Here is a 15,928-nt window from a genome sequence, read left to right as displayed (position 1 = left end):
GTAGTTTTTTAAATTTTATTTTTAGCTCTCCCAGGCCATCATCCTGTGAAGATGGGAATGAATTTGGATGTAAACTCCATTGAGAGCATCACTATCCACGTCAACGATTAAGAAAATTATGAATAAAACACTAAAATCATTCGTTTTACATTATTTTTACATGTCACACGTCCCACTTCCATAACTTCATACTACTACAATATTTTCTTCTTAGATTGAAAGTAATATGTCCCCGAAGTTTCGTAAAGGTTGTCCCAGACATTCCGGTGTTAGGCTGGAATATTCATTTATACAGAAACATTAAAATACTTACATGTGCGAGCAATGCCTCCTATGCTGCCCCTGTAAATTCAAAATCCAGCTGACATGTTCGTTCAGAAGTGTTGCTATTTATCTCGGTGATAACAAAACTATGGGCTCTACACTAATATCGGTCGTTTTGAATTATTGTATATATTACTCTCTTCGACTCTTCTTATTAGATGTGCTAGGGGATCTTACTCCTACTGGAAGATGAACTTAAAGGTCATCAGAATTGCTCCCAATGAACTTGGGGACCCCGAAAGATATGGATTAGACACTAACATTGGTCATTTTCAATTATTTCTACATTTAATTTTTCACACACTCCTTTAGGGTGCTAATGAGGGCCTTACTTACATGGCATTTGGAGTGCCACTCTTTATCTAAGTGACCCCCAAAATTATGGATTCGACACTAAAGTCGGTCTTTTTTTATAATTTTGATGTCAGCCCCTTTTTATTCCTCCTAGGAGAGCAAACTGATGCTGCCACCGCTAGGACTAAATTTGCTCTTAAATGGCATTAACATTTCTACCGATCTATTTAGCGACCAGTGCTGTATTTTGAAGCTCTGCGTCCCTATGCAGTTTTGCTCTCGGCGCCCGCAATTACTACATATTTCTCTGCCCCTTGATCCCTAACTTAAAAATAAAACAATTCGAATATTTTTCCTATTCCTTTCCATTCCTTTCCATCTGGTAGCACGGGAGGTCTCGATGGTCTTCGCCCTTTGATTCTCAAAGATCTCCTATCCTGCCAAGTACTTGAATCGAAGGGAAAGCTCTTAAAATCATTATGCGATCTGTTTAATTTAATTATTTCAGGAAAAGTTCCATTGGAAGTTCGGCCATTGTTTTTCGGAGTCAAACTTACTGCTCTAAAAAAGAAATCTGGTGGAATTAGACCTATTGCCGTTGGTAATGTCTGGCGCAGAATATCAGCAAAAATTATATGCTTCAGAACACGGGAGCATTTTAAGAACTTTTTGTCTCCCCATCAACTTGGTGTTAGTACTCCCAACGGAGCCGAAGCAGCTGTACATGCAACCCGGGTTTATTTTTCCTCCACTCACAATGCTCCTAAGGCTATCTTGAAGCTGGATTTTCGCAACGCATTTAACGAGCTTCGCCAGGACTCCATGCTCACTACAGACTTGAATGAATTTCCTTCAATCTATCCATATGTTTACCAATCTTACGCTCAACCCAGTGATCTATTCTTAGGTCAAGACACTATTTCATCCCAGAGAGGAGTACAACAAGGCGATCCCCTGGGCCCAGCACTTTTTGCTATAAACATTCATCACTTAGTGAAATCAATCAACACTGAATTAAACATTTGGTATTTGGATGATGGAACTATCGCTGATGAACCTGAAGTAGCTCTTTCAACTCTAGCACAAATAAATGAGAAGGTATCTTACTTGGCCTATATTTAAAATTTTCAAAGTGTAAAGTTGGTTTTCTTGGGTCAGACGAAGCCAAGTTCGACCTATTATTTAAAAAAAAATTGACGAAACTGCCCCAGGAATACGTCTCCTAACTAACCAGGATGCTTGTCTCGCCGCTCTCACAAAGGATGCTTTTACCAATGTCCTGTAAAGCGAAATATCGAAGTTAGAATATTTTTTGTCTCGACTCGCCTCGATTTCTGTCCATGCAGCTTTCTTTCTTCTACGTGCCTCTTTGTCGATCCCTCGTTTAACCTACTTCTTACGTTGCTTTCCATCTTTGAATGAGACTCCACTACTGGAGAAGTATGATCATATCCTTAAAATGGGTATGGAGTCAATTTTAAACTGCTCCGTAAGCGACGAATCTTGGATCCAAGCATCCTTACCTGTCAGATTAGGGGGTCTTGGTATTCGGCGATCCGTGGATATGGCGATTCCTTCCTTTTTAGCGTCCTACCACGGATCTCTTCGTTTAGTCGAGGTCTTCTTCCGCAAGGTTACCACCTAGACCCAGATGGCACAGTTCAAGAAGGCTCTACCAAATGGAAAAAATTAACAGATTCAGATCTTCCAGAAATTAACAAAATAGGTTCTCAGGCATCTTGGTACACACCAATTGCAGAGCATTTTCATGAACTTCTCTTACAGTCAGTTATTGCTCCAGAGGATAAAGCCAGGATTTGTGCTGCTTCATCCCTACATGCTGGGGCATGGTTGAATGCGATACCCTTCCCACCATTAGGTCTTCATATGACTAATGAGGCATTTCGAATCTCTGTCGCCTTAAGATTAGGTGCAGATATTTGTGAGCCACATCGCTGTCCAGCTGCGGGGATCAAGTTAACCAACGTGGCCTACATGGTCTTTCATGCATGAAAAGCATGGGTAGACACGCTAGACACTCCTCTATGAATGATATCATTTTACGAGCCCTTACCACAGCTGGATTTCCTTCAATACGTGAACCTTCAGGATGTTGTCGTTCAGATGGTAAACGACCTGATGGCATGACATTAGTTCCTTGGTTGAAAGGCAAATCACTAGTATGGGACTTTACGTGTTCAGATACATTTGCCCATTCAAGTCTCCCGTTAGCTGTTGCTAGTCGTAGAGAAGCAGAAAAGCAAAGGAAATATAACAACCTCCTTGATAAATTTATTTTTGCTCCAATTGACATCGAGACTAGTGGTGCTTGGGAATCTGCAAGCCTTGATTTTATTAGAGAAGTAGGCAGACGCATTTCTATCGTTACTGGAGATAATCGTTCAACATTTTTCCTAATTCAACGCATATCTATTGCTATCCAACGTGGCAACGTGTCGTCGGTTCTTGGCACCTTACCACATGGAAAAGAACTAGATGAGGTATTTCTTCTCTAACACAAAGGACAACACTGAACATTTATACAACTGGACGACATACTATGCAAATAAGGTGTAATATCATTGGATGGCGTAGAAAAGCAGACAGTAACACTAGATATGATGCCGTTGATAGGTGGTTTTCTACCCCTTCCTTTGGTTCAACTATCGAAATATATTTCCTGTTGACTTAATTATTTTTTCTAAATTGTTTCGTAAATTTATTTAATGCAATTGTTACAATGTTATTCAAATTATTATATTTTTCTGTTATTCTGTTAGCAATTATTGTTCCATTCGAATATGCTTAATTAGTGAATTTATTACAGTTAAATACCACTCACTAGATGCTAAAGCTAAAACTACGTAACAAAAAATAACAAATGAGAAACATGTTCTGAATTATTTTTAGATTTCTTACGCTTTCATTATAAATATTAGAATAGTAAAAGAGGATTGTTTATGAAATAGTATATTTGCTCTTGATTTTTTAACTTTTCATACAAAAAAAGAATAAAATAAAATATTATTTAATTTTTAAACATTGCATTCTTCAAAGATGCCCTCTAGGCACGAGCCTAGTTGGACTAATGGGAAATGCAGCACAGTTAGCAGCGCTGAAAAATTACTATTCGACTCTAATATCGGTTGATATCGATATTTTTATGTCGCTACGTGGGTGCTAATGGGTGCTAATGGGAGCTTAATTGGACCTGAATTGAAGGTAGAACAATTTACCTAAGCGACCACGAACTATGGATTCGATACTAATATCGATTCTTTTCTAACATTTTTGATATGTATGCCGACAGTACTCTTTTCCATATTGTAAGAAATATGGTTAAAATTGCTCTAGACATATCAGAATTATGTTGATACACACACACATACATCCACTTTTATATATATTTAAATACAGAGAGAGCGAGCGAGAGAGTGAAAGAGAGAGAGAGAGAGAGAGAGAGAGACCCAGGGCATCACCACTTCAACAATCCAAAAGCATATATATCAGGTATTTAATTGAAAATCTATGTAAAGACTTTCTGCTGTGACAAGCTTCATAAGCCACAGTTCTCACCTCGTGATAAATCCAATCGAGACAATAAAGTTCAGAAAACTAAAAGAGCTCTTCCTGTGAACAATAATTGTGTCTGGTTTCACAAGGTCACGAGCAGCTCCCCATCAAAGAGAACCAAGTACTAAGGCAAACAATGTTGTTGCCCCTCCAAACAAGTAATCATATCTCCTCCCAATTTAGGATGGGAATATGTGCGAGAGTTGTTATCTGTCTTTGTTATGTCAAGTGCATTATGCCAATTCTTTGTGCAGTGTTTATTTGGTGTCTTTTTCTTTTTCTGTGGCCATTAACTATGTATGCAGAGCGTATAGCCACCATTAATATCAACGGTATTTCTAGTCCTACTAAGCAAAAGCATTAGCCGATTACATCAACAAATCAGATCTGGACATAATTTTCCTTCAAGAGTGCAATATTGATAATTTCTCCTATCAATTAATCACATGTGGGAAATCAACCCTTCCGAAACTGGATCTGGCACAGCTGTTACATCGTAAATATATTTCTTTAACTGAGTTTTCTAAATTTCCGTCAGGTCGCATTATCACAGCCAATTATGACAACATACATTTTTCCAACTTATATTCACCCTCAGACAATAATAATCGTTCCGAGAGCAATCGTGTGACAATCTGTCATGTGACAACGTTCTATCTCACTGACCTTCCAACGGAGTTACATTCTGGCACACGAGATTTGATCTGTATAGGAGACTACAACGCAGTGTTAGATCCTATAGACTCAAGTTTTTGTTACAATACTTCTCCTACATTGCGTAAATTGGTTCGACTTTAAGTTAGTTGACTACAGAGGTGGACTGGCCATAATCAAATACCGGCCCGATGGCCGCTGCGCCCTCCCCACATCAGTGCCTTTGCGCCCACCTCGGGAGGGACTAAGACCCGTCTTAGCCTCGGGAAGGCGCACAGTTCCCTCTCTGAACACAATTTTGAAAAAAAAAAAAAAAAACAAAGCTACATAATTATTTTATAAATTCGCTAGCCTTTGGCCAGCTAGGGCTCCACCCCAGACTAGGGCTGTTCCGATAATCGAGTAATCGACAACAATTCGATAAAATTTCAAAACCGTTTCATCGATAAAGAATTTTAATTTTATCGAATTATCGAACTTTCGAGACTCTCGAAATGATCGGGACTCTCGAAATGATCGAGACTCTCGAAATGATCGAGACTCTCGAAATGTTTGAGACTACCGAAATGTTCGAGACTACCGAAATGTTCGAGACTCTCGAAATGTTCGGGACTCCCGAAATGTCCGGGACACTCGAAATGTAAGAAACATTAGACAACTTCGAGACACTTGAACTGTTCGAGAATCTCGAATTGTTTGAAAGCAGCAAATACAGAAATATATCAATATAATCGCATTAGTCGAGTCGGTTGAATATTTTGAAAAGTACGGGATTATCGGAGTGTTCGGAAGAAACAATGTATTCGAGGTTATCATAGTTGTATATAATATGTATTACATATATGCAGGGTGTTCATTTTAAAACTTCTCTCCTTAGCAATGAAGTGAAGGAAAAGTTTTTCCTCACAGATCTGTATAAGGTTTAAGCAGTCTGCCAGAAGAGAGAAAGAGGAAGAGAAAACATGCATCACCCGAATGGAATTGGAATCCAAGACACCATTAGTCTACTAATAGTCACTTTGCCGATTGCGCCAATAACGGGGCAGGCAGATGATTTCGAGGGTTTAATTTAAAGTTCTGTATTGAGACAGCTACTGATATAGATATAGGTAAGAAAATTCGATAAGGCTGAAGACTTATCAAACTTCCGTTTAGAAAATTTACCATCCGGCGCTCGAATGCCTTCGAGTATTTGAGATTCTCGTGAAACAAACCTTGAGAAATTTGGGTGCGAAGCTCTCTATTACAGGCCGTCCTGTCTGTTTGTCTGTATGTGGCATCCGACGATAACTTTCGAACGGATTGTCCGATTTTGATGGAAGTCATTTTAAAATGCTCTCGTTTGCTTTTACCAGACACCTATTGTTTTGGTTGCCATACGACGGATAGGTGCTGACTGCCATGGGTGCTGACTGCCACAGCCAATTATTGGTGCTGACTGCCACGACTGTCGCTGATTGCAAATATGAAGGTGCTGACTGCCACGACGGCGTGCTGACTGCCACGAGCCTGGGAGAAACTGTATTTGGAGAGGAATTAATCTCTCATACTAAATCTATAATTATTAATTAATTTAGTAGGGATTAATTTAGTAATCATCACAGCAAATCTATGTGGCATCCTATAAGTTACAAATTTGCTCACTAAGTGGAACGACATACATTTGGATGTTTATAAAGGGATTGTCTTTTCTGTTATATGTACAATTTGCACATTTCATTGTTTATATTAATTGTTTTATTGTATTATTTAATGGATATGATGGTCTGAAGCCAGCTGACAAGGGAAGTTTGGGAGAAGCACTCGCCTGCAGAGAAATAAACGTGTCATTTGAAGGACCAATTCATGCTGATTACAACAGGTAATAAAACTCCTGTACGTTGAGAACTGTTCGAGATATTCAGCTTGGAAATTTATATGAGAAAATGAGTGGATGCACGTTTCAATGCGTTAAGTATTCTCACCCATGGCGAAGCCTGATGGTTTGAACTTGCTATTGCTTGATCACTAGGGTCCATTCACAGACAATTTGTCCATTACAAGTTGCATGACGGATGGCAAAGACCTAATGGTTGAGAAGATACCAAAGAATTGCGCACGATTTGTGCAACCATTTGATGTGTTTTGATTCCGATCAATCAAAGATTATGGCAGAAGATTTGTACATAGTATGAATCTTCTTCATCTGGACGTTATAATGTACCAACGAAACAATCAAATAAAGTTCGTGTCCATACGAATCACTTCCGATCACCGCGATACAATGGATTGTTTCAGTTTGCGTTCTGCAAGGCAGGTTACGAACAAATTATAGGCCTATAACTTTTGAATCACTTGTCGAATTTGCTTTTTGCTTTGGTTCTGCGAACTGTTTACTTGACGGATGCAACACAATTGCACATATAAAATGTTCATGATGCAAGGGAGTATTTTGCCTGCGTCATTTCTTCATAAAACAGAAGAACAACAGTGATCAATTTTCGTTCCTAACCTATGATTATTGTGAACAATGTAATGTCTAATTGTATCTAACAAACCCGTTAGTTATTGCGAAACACTTTTTTTCTGTTACTTCCGATAGCTTTCAATTCGTATGTCAATATTCGTTACTAATTATGTTGTACTTAACGCGTATAAATGCGTATATCCTCATTTTCTCATATAAACTTCCAAGTTGAATATCTCGAACCGTTCTCAACCGTACAGGAATTTTATTAGCTTGTTATAATCAGCATGAATTGGGACTTCAAATGGCATGCTTAGTTTCTCTGCAGGCGAGTGCTTTCTCCGAACTTCCCTTGTGAGGTACAGCCAGCAGTGCTTTTTTGATGGAACTTTCAAGAGCTGCTGAAACAATTTGCACAGCTGTACACAGTTCATGCTGACATAGGGAGTTCAAGTGAGAATACATAAATCGTACCAATTTTGTACGCACCGCTCCCTGACAAAACTGAAAGTACACTCATATCCAAAATTATTGTCGCATATCTATAACTGTCTTCTTGTAAGAATATAATTTGATAATTTTGCAGAGTACTTTTAATATTTATATTATGTGTATAATCTGGAAATTTATATTTGTGATAAATATATTTGTGATGTGCTATCTTTGATTTTAGAAAGGCCTACGACTCGGTTAGGAGAGAAACATTATACAACGTTCTTACAGAACTTGGAATACCGAGAAAGCTAATTAGATTAATTAAGATATGTTTAAGTGAATCCCAAAGTAAAGTCCGGGTAGGAAAATTTTTGTCCACGAGCTTCCACGTCGAAAATGGCCTGAAACAAGGAGATGCGTTGTCGCCATTATTATTTAACTTTGTGCTGGAATACGCCATAAGGAAAATCAAAGATAGCAACCAGGGCCTAGAGTTGAACGGCATTCACCAGGTTATGGCATATGCTGATGATGTAAATTTAATAGGGGATGATAGGAGAACAGTAGAAATAAATGCAGAGATCTTATTAAACGCTTGCAGGGACATGGGTTTAGAAGTAAATACAGAGAAAACTAAATACATGGAAGTGCGTCGGGACCGGAATACGGCAAATTGTGGAGACGTTAAAATATTAAATAATGCTTTTGATAAATTGGATACTTTTAAATATTTAGGATCAATATTAACAGACGAAAATCATATTCACGAAGAAATTAAATGTCGACTAAAAGCAGGGAATTCGTGTTACTATTCGGTTCAAAATCTCTTGTCGTCGCGAATTCTGTCGAGGAATTTGAAGCTTAAAATATATAAAACGATAATCATGCCTGTTGTTCTGTATGGTTGTGAAACATGGTCGCTTACTCTGAGGGAAGAACATAGACTGAAAGTATTTGAGAACAGGATCCTGAGAAGAATATTCGGACCCAAGAGGAACGAGAATGGGGAATGGCGGAAGCTTCATAACGAGGAACTACATAGTTTATACGGTTTACCCAACATTGTTAGGGTCGTCAAGTCTAGGAGGCTTAGGTGGGCAGGTCATGTAGCTAGAATGGAAGAAAGTAGAAACGCTTTCAAAGTCTTGACTGGTAGACCCATAGGAAAACGACCATTAGGAAGACCGAGGCGCAGATGGGAGGACAATATTAAGATGGATCTCGCAGAGATAGGAATACAAATTAGAAACTGGATGCAATTAGCTAAGGATAGAAGTCAGTGGAGAGCTTTTGTGAACGCGGCATTGAACCTCCGGGTTCCATAGGCCATAGAGTTAGAGTTAGAGTTAGATAAATTTCATAGGAAAAGAATTATAAATACGAAAATCATAATGAGTAAAATAAAATGTAACTAAATGGACAAGAAAATTTTATTTTCGTTTTATTGTTCTTATTTACTGCTCTTTTGACATGAAATTTACCACATACTTGTCTTTGCCGATTATACGCATACTAAGATAAGAAATACCGGGCGAATTCGTTATCAAATTGTATTACTAGAACAACATATTTATAATCATGTGACAATACTTTGGACATGAGTATACATACAGAGACCTGTTTACCTTTGTTAGGTGTTGGTCTGAACAACACGATGCTAAGGATCATCTAGTTTCTTTCATGTTTCTTGGCGTCCGGTAATGTTACGTCTAGCAACTTTCTCTCAGGCTCGTGGCAGTCAGCACGCCATCGTGGCAGTCAGCACCTTGATATTGGCAATCAGCGCCAGTCGTGGCAATCAGCACCAATAATTGGCTGTGGCAGTCAGCACCCGTGGCAGTCAGCACCCCACCCATACGACAAGGGGAATTTTCCCGAATACAAGTATTTGTTTTTACTTTGAGCGTAGCGTGTGAAAGCTACGGTAACTTTCGAATGAATTGTCCGATTTTAAAGGGGATTGGTCTAAATGCATACGTCAGGTATCTGTTGCTCTTGATTGTTAACTTACTTTACGACATTTGATTTTATACATAAGATGCCGTGTGGCTCTGGGGCATTACCAACCTCAGATTCAATGGGTACCTGGGAGGGGGAAGGGATGCGGCCGAAGCATGGTGCCGACAACACCACACTCATCCACAACTGACATCAAGAAAGTTTGGAGAATTAACTCTACACTCCCTATATGACCTCATGGCATGCTACTATGCAGAAGGGAGAACTTTACATATGACAGAACAGAGACTAAAGGAAAATGAAATTAAATGAAAGCTTCCAGTTTAACGTCTCACGTATATGCCCGTTAGGCTAAGGGAGAAGGATGATTAAGGCAAGTGAATGATGATGGAATAATTGGTGGAATAAGAATGTGGGAGTAAACGGGAGTACGCCGAGAAAACCGACGGACATAATGTAGTTCACCAAAAACTTACTTAGTCGGGGATTGAACCAGGGAGGGACAAAAAGGATGAAGAGGAAACGGGAGAAAACATACATGCTCTGACTTACATTTCAATGGCTCTGATTCAATTTCCATATCAAATTAAAATAACTTCCGATCACTTCTTAAGGGGGAAAAAAACATTATTTCCTCAAGAGTTCTCTCAGCTGCTTCGTATATTGTTGCAAACAGACTTTCAAAGAAAGATGGTCGTGCAGTTACTTGCTTTGCAGTTGTTGAAAGAAATTTTAGACCCTACTCTCTCCTGTTGTGTCTTGCATACAATAGACTACTTATTGTTTCTTTCTCTTCCGAAACAAGAAGTCAATGTCTTTGAAACCGATTACGATTACATTGCACTTCGGTTGAATCAGATGTTTCTATGGGAAACAAAGCTATACTGCTAATTGAAGCTGAAACGGTATTGGAAAGTGTGTTCAAGTTACTGTAGTGAAAATGTCAGCGAAAAGATCATATGGGATATTTGGATCATTCTGAAACTTGGATATTTGCATAGGGCACATACTAGTTCCTAAATAAAATTTTGACCCGACTACGGTAGATCCTATAGTATTGGAGCTATGAACATATAAAGTTCATTTATTCATGTTTTCGGCAGCCTATAACTCCAAAAGGAAGCATTTGTGCACCCATGTTGGTCTATACTTTTTGTTTTATCTTGGTCTCAGGATAGGGTTGCCATATTTTGAAATTACGGGGATTCTAAACCGTAAGTACTGATGTGAACTAGTGTATTACAAATACTGACGATCCTTCTGGCCATTTTTTTAGTGATTTCTTTGTTAAGTGACACTTCCAATGTACTTTTCTAACAAAACTAAAGTAAAGCAAATTTAGTTTTTGCCTTTAATGTTTTATTAAGTTCAACAAATGTGTCTCGAATTGGAAAGTAAGTATTAAGTAAGTATTACAGTAAGATATCTCTAATAAGGATATCTGTAAGACAAGTTGATTTCAAAAAAAGAAAAAAGAAAAAAAAGAAAAGAAAAAAAGCGATATATAGCAGATGTTCATACTGTTTTCTCTCTAAGAAATACAAAATAATTTCTAAACTTTTATCGCAAGAAAGCTAAAACATATTTAGGAGTCTTGGTCCATCTCTTATAAAATTTATAATCATTTTCAAAGATTTCTACTTCAAATCATACTAACATACGACATTACCACAGTTTCACAATATATGAAATACAGTATAAACATTTTAAAAGAAAAAATACTAATAATGAATCTAATCTAAACAAAATGCTAAGGATACCGTAGTTCAATTTGCAATCATTCTTGAATATATAAAGACTAGTTGAACATATAGATTACGTAACAGCATAGATTTGTTGAGTTGAACTGGACAGAATGTTATCAAAGAAATACGCACCCATGAGATCATACATTACTATTCATGGGTTGAACCAAAATGTGCATGATTATGCCATTTTTTTTTCATTTTTCATTCCCTTTAACTTTCTTTTAAAAAAATTCGATTGCATAAAATCTTATCTTAAAGTTTTACGCATGATACGTCTTTCATATTGTACAAAACCTGTATTAATAATTTGACAGTTTCTACGTTCATCTTGTTTCTGTCATCTGTCCACTCGCGATTGAGATTGACAGAAATGTAGCGGTTTACGTTGAACATAACAACACTTTATCAACAAAGTCGTCTTAGATTTTTCTCCAATCCAAAAAAGCGGGTGGTTTTTCGTGATTAAGAGATGATTAAGCGGGGGACGAATATAAGACCTGAAAATCTGGTGGTATCCGCTAAAATCAGGTAATATGGCAACCCTATGTCCGGAATCGCCTCCCAAACGTTGGCGGTGTTGTTTTGAAACACTCTGTATAAAATAATGCACCACGTTATACTGAATTGATGCAAAACACTTACGTTTATAAAGCCGCCTACATTGTTCGTCCAGGAAGCAATCTGCCTCCACCAAATGATGCTTCTAGATCTGCTAGTGTGTGGATTAATCATAATGTACAAACCGACTGTATAGAACATATGCTACAATGTGCACCGTGAGCATAAAGTCCTGCCCTGATTATAAAAATTTATTACGGAATAACCGTTACACAGAGTAATGTAAATTCTGGTCCGTTACATAGGTTAGTATTACAAGTTTTTTAAAGACCAATAGATGGCACTAGTGCTACCCAAGAGTGACGCAGTACGTTATTGGCGCGCGCGGGTTAGTTAGCGAAATGTTATTGAAGCAGGAGAAAGCGCAATACGTGCTGTGGTATCAATGAAAGCAAATCGCCTATGTAACTGACCAGTATTATGTCAAATGGTTCTACTGTAATAAATTTTTGTAATCAGGCCAAGACTATATGCTCACCCTGCATATTCACTGTCGAGGAAATAGATTTATTTCCGTTTTTCATCTTCATTAAACTTAGTGATTTCAAGGTTTCCCCGGGATAGGCTTACCATACGTCCTAGATACAAGCCCGGTCCGGAAAATTGTCTGGGATTAACTAATGCCCGAAATTTTAGGGAAAATGGAAGACTGGGAAATTTCGCTGTGTTTGGTCAAGTGCTTGGCTTGCAATTCAGTCGTGCTGATATTTATGAAAAAATCAATAGCGATAAGGTGTTCTTCGCAAGAATACTTTACTCAGGGAAATAATTAAGACAATAATATAAAAATATATTTTAAGTATAGAAAATGAGCATAAGCAGTTTTGGAACTTAAGATTAGACTTTTCTTAACTTCTCAATAAACACACACCATTCTTAAAAATATCCAGAAATTATGGTAATCCTACCCCGGAAGATTTTGAACACGGAGGGTGAAAGTAGCAAAAATACTGGCAAGCCACGGTGAACATGATCAGAGATATGTTTGTGGGGGAATATTCCTCCTGAGCAACCCTCTGAAATAACCACTGATTTGACTAACATTTATTTTACTGAAAGGCTAAAGGGGGAGTTTGCGCCCAAAGTATCATCATATCTGATAGCGGCAATGTGTGAACTAGTGGTCATTAATGAAAAGGAAACACGACAGAAGATAACACATTTGGCTTAAAAATAATATTTTGCTACAATATTTTAGCAACATAGTACGTGATTAATATGGCTGAGGGTGTATACTATATCGTATGAAGAGCAAATTACCCTATTTGTACGTTTAAGACCGTATGTCTCACAACTCTGATACAATAGCTGTCAGCAAATAACAAACAAGAGATAAAATTCAGAAAGAAATTGAACTTCCTGTGTGTTCGTGTGTGTCGAACGAAAAAAGCAATCCCTTTTTGTACGCTTTCATTTCTCCTCACAAATGCAACTTTGCAATAACTTATCAGATGAAAAAAGTTGTTTGACTAGTTTGGCTGCAAGAAGGAATCATTGCAAAGGTGAAGGAACCGAACTGTCCATCACTACTTTTCATAATACCCGAAACTTCGATAATACTCGAAATTTCGATAATACCCGAAACTTCGATAATACTCGAAATTTCGATAATACCCGAAACTTCGATAATAGGGCCTACACGAAATTTCGATAATACCCGAAACTTCGATAATAGGGCCTACACGAAATTTCGATAATACCCGAAACTTCGATAATACTCGAAATTTCGATAATACCCGAAACTTCGATAATACTCGAAATTTCGATAATACCCGAAACTTCGATAATACTCGAAATTTCGATAATACTCGAAACTTCGATAATACTCGAATTGTCGATAATACCCGAAACTTCGATAATTTCAAATACTCGAACGGTTTCGAGTCACCGGTGACAATTCGATAAATTTTCACTCCCGAAGTTCGATAGGTCCTCAGCCTTATCGAACACCCCTACCCCAGACCCCGGTATTTGCTCGGCCTGCGGCCTCGCTCTTTCTGTTTTTGGCTTTGGGAATCATTATAATGATCTTAGGGACCCTGAAATTTATAGATTTGATTCTAATATCGATCATTTTGGATGATTTTTATATATCAACCCTACCACCACCCCTGCTCCGCCCCCAGATCCAGTCTTTACTCGGCCTACGGCCTTGCCCTTTGGCAAGGCAAGAAAGAAAAAGAAAGAAAGTGGCAGGGGAATCAGCTTCTGATGAAGTAATTGAAGACAATAAATACGGATTTGAAGTAACCGTTTTCAACTGTGTTCTAGACCAAATTTCTAACAGCATGCAGGAACGATTTGCTGAAAATCAAAGCTTATACGTAGATTTAGAGTGTTTTGATCCTAAGAAGTTCAAGAGTTTAAATCTGGCTTCGTTGTCACTGAAAAGAATCACTGAATTAATTCCTGATTGTGAAGAGTGAAAACTTAAAGAGCTTCTTTCGTTTTCATCAATGTGGGAAGAGTTTTCAAAATCCCCTTATGAGAACCAAGAAAAGAATCAAGACGCTGTTGAGGTTCGTACGATTGAAGATTAGATTGAAGAGGACAAGTTTTCTGAAGATTTCATGGAGGATGAGGAGGAATATTTGGGGCCAACTGACGATATTGTGGATTTAACGTCTATAAAATGTGATGAAGTGCAATTCTTGCTTTAAGTGCGCCTTCGATGTGATTCTGCAGTACAATATGTACTAAAGACTCTACACAGAATTATTCAAAGTTTATAACTATTTCCTTACATTACCGGCAACACAAGTGTCCTTTGAGCGAGCATTTTCAAAGCTCAGATACATAAAAACAAGACTCCGTTGAAGACTTACAGATGGACATCTGGAATCATTGTTCTTGATGAACTCAGAAAGAGACATTCTGACCAAAATAGACAACAATCTTATTATTGACAAAATGTATGAGAAAAGCAAGGAGATGCGAAGGCTTCTTCAAGCATAAAGCAGTGATTTTACTTTCATTTTCCAGTTTTGTTTTTGAATTTCTTTTTTCACTGGGTAGGTATATAATTCTAAATTTACTTTTGTTAATTTGTAGTAAATGTTTCATGTATACTTTTTATCAACGGTTTTAAAAACAGATGAAAAATAAGTTAATGTTACGATGAACATAGCTTTAAAAGGACGGAAGTATGAAAAATAGCATAAGCCCCAAATTTAACTCAAATCTTCAGTTATAATTAGGCTGTTAACAAATGTAGCCGAAGAATTTAAACAACTGGTGTGATTTTTGTAGTCTCAGTTAAAGTGTGCAGATTCATATAGGCCTATTATATTTAGTACTCAAAGTCTCTTTGTTTGTTTATGAAAATATTGGATTTGTATAATTCTATCGTGATTAACTGCAATAGCTACTTAATCTTTTGTTGTTTTTTGTGTACTAATTTTCCGGGGGGAAGCACCCCGGCACTTGCTTTTATTAGGAGGGGGTATTCCATACAAGCGAAAGCCTCGGATGGACGGCGCCCTCCCAGAGTATGTGACCGCGCCCTTTTTACATAGCCAGTCCACCTCTGGTTGACTATGGCGTCATTATAAACGTAACGCCTCAGGGCACACTTTCTGTCGACGAAATGGATCCTCATGTTTGAATAGGATCTATGTCAGTACCATCTTAATTAATTTTGTGAACTCCATAAACGTTCAACCTGTATGCTTTTCTGATCACTGTGCTGTGGTTCCTACTATTGATTTATCCATCCGTAAGAACTTAAAGTCATCCTTTGTTTGGTCACTCAATAACAGCATTTTAACTGACGAGGATCTTCAGTTGCTCATTACCAATAGATGGAACTATTTAATGCACTTTAAAACTCACAAGAAAAGTTTGTTTTCATGGTGGTTATATCAAATTTAATCGTCTT

This window comes from Thermobia domestica, chromosome 15, assembly GCF_964235325.1.
Source record: "Thermobia domestica chromosome 15, izTheDome1.hap1.1, whole genome shotgun sequence".
Lineage (NCBI taxonomy): Eukaryota > Metazoa > Arthropoda > Insecta > Zygentoma > Lepismatidae > Thermobia > Thermobia domestica.
The sequence above is the reverse complement of the archived record's forward strand: the minus strand, read 5'-3'. Positions refer to the sequence as shown.